Genomic DNA, 1,456 nt, shown 5'->3' with positions numbered 1-1,456 from the left:
ATAAGCATGAGTTTTACTGTATTACTGAACATGTACAATTAGGTAAAGTACGGTTTAAAATACTGTACAATACGGTTTTAACTGCAGTATATTAGTGTTTTTACTGTTCTATTTATAGTGAGATGGACTTTGATATACACTAATGAAGTTTTACTCTTTTTCAAGATGATAGATCATCTTTTACCAAGATAGGACAGCTTTTATTCATTATATCTTTTTAATTGTACAACATTACTGTACATACGACTGTTGTTTAATAACTGTGTGATGTGTAGACTGTTTGACCTGTATTTTAGTGTAGTATCAAGTTTATTATAACAATAACAATGACTATTTAGCTAACTATTAGGTGTGATGATGGCAGTAGTGTCGTTATTACTCAAAGAATGTATTATTAATAAATGAATTGAGGAGATTGCGCAATACTTCTTTGCATGTGCAGAAGGTTGAGTGGTGTCTACTGTGCATGCGCAGACCTCCTGTGTAAAGGAATGGGCCAACTTAGTGTAAGTAACATACCATCTTTACAAAAATGGCCAAAAAATCACTGTAAATTTTTATAACATTTTCTGTTACATATTGATGTTCTTATGCTGTGTAGAAAAATTCAGCTGATTCTGATTGAGTTTGGATTTTTTATGATTTTTTATAGTTGCTCCAGAATCGGAGAAAACTCCCTGTACTATAGGTAGTACAGAGATTCTCAGGAAAATTCAATAAAATTGACAAGTGAAAAGTTCCTGAATGTTATTACATTTTCCAATGCATATACATGTACTTATGCAGTGTAGGGAAGTTCAGGTGATTCTGATCAAGTTTGGATTTTTTATGATTTTTTATATTTGCTCCAAAATTGGGCAAAAGTCCCTGTACTATAGTACAGGGATTTTTGGGAAATTTCAATAAAATTGACAAGTGAAAAATTCCTGAATGTTATTACATTTTCTGATGCATATACATGTACTTATGATGTGTAGAGACGTTGAGCTGATTCCGATCAAGTTTGGATTTTCTATGATTTTTTAAAGGTGCTGTATACTTGTACAATGTTTGAACTGATTGTTAGTGGGTGTTCCCGGTATTGTCTACTGCGCATGCGCAGATCCCTTGTATAAATGAATGGACCAACCTGAAAGCTGCTCGAGCTGAGGAGGTCCTGTCTGAGTTGATTGGAGGGCGTGGTTGGGTGTTCCCGGTATATTCTACTGCGCATGCGCAGTCCCCTTGTATAAATGAATGGGCCAACCTGAAAGCTGCTCGAGCTGAGGAGGTCTGAGTTAATTGGTAGGTGTGGTTAATAATTATGGCCCATCCTACATTGTAGTGAAGATGTGTGGCTTATTCTTGTTAACAAATTGACTCTGGCTGGGACTTAAATATTAAAGGACCTTCTTTCTTGATGTCTTTGGGCGACGGGACATCTTTCACTATCATTGGGGAGTTGTTGTACTCAATC

The sequence above is a fragment of the Amphimedon queenslandica genome, unplaced genomic scaffold (genome assembly GCF_000090795.2).
Source record: "Amphimedon queenslandica unplaced genomic scaffold, v1.1 AMPQUscaffold_13500, whole genome shotgun sequence".
In the NCBI taxonomy this organism is placed as follows: Eukaryota; Metazoa; Porifera; class Demospongiae; order Haplosclerida; family Niphatidae; genus Amphimedon; species Amphimedon queenslandica.
The sequence above is the reverse complement of the archived record's forward strand: the minus strand, read 5'-3'. Positions refer to the sequence as shown.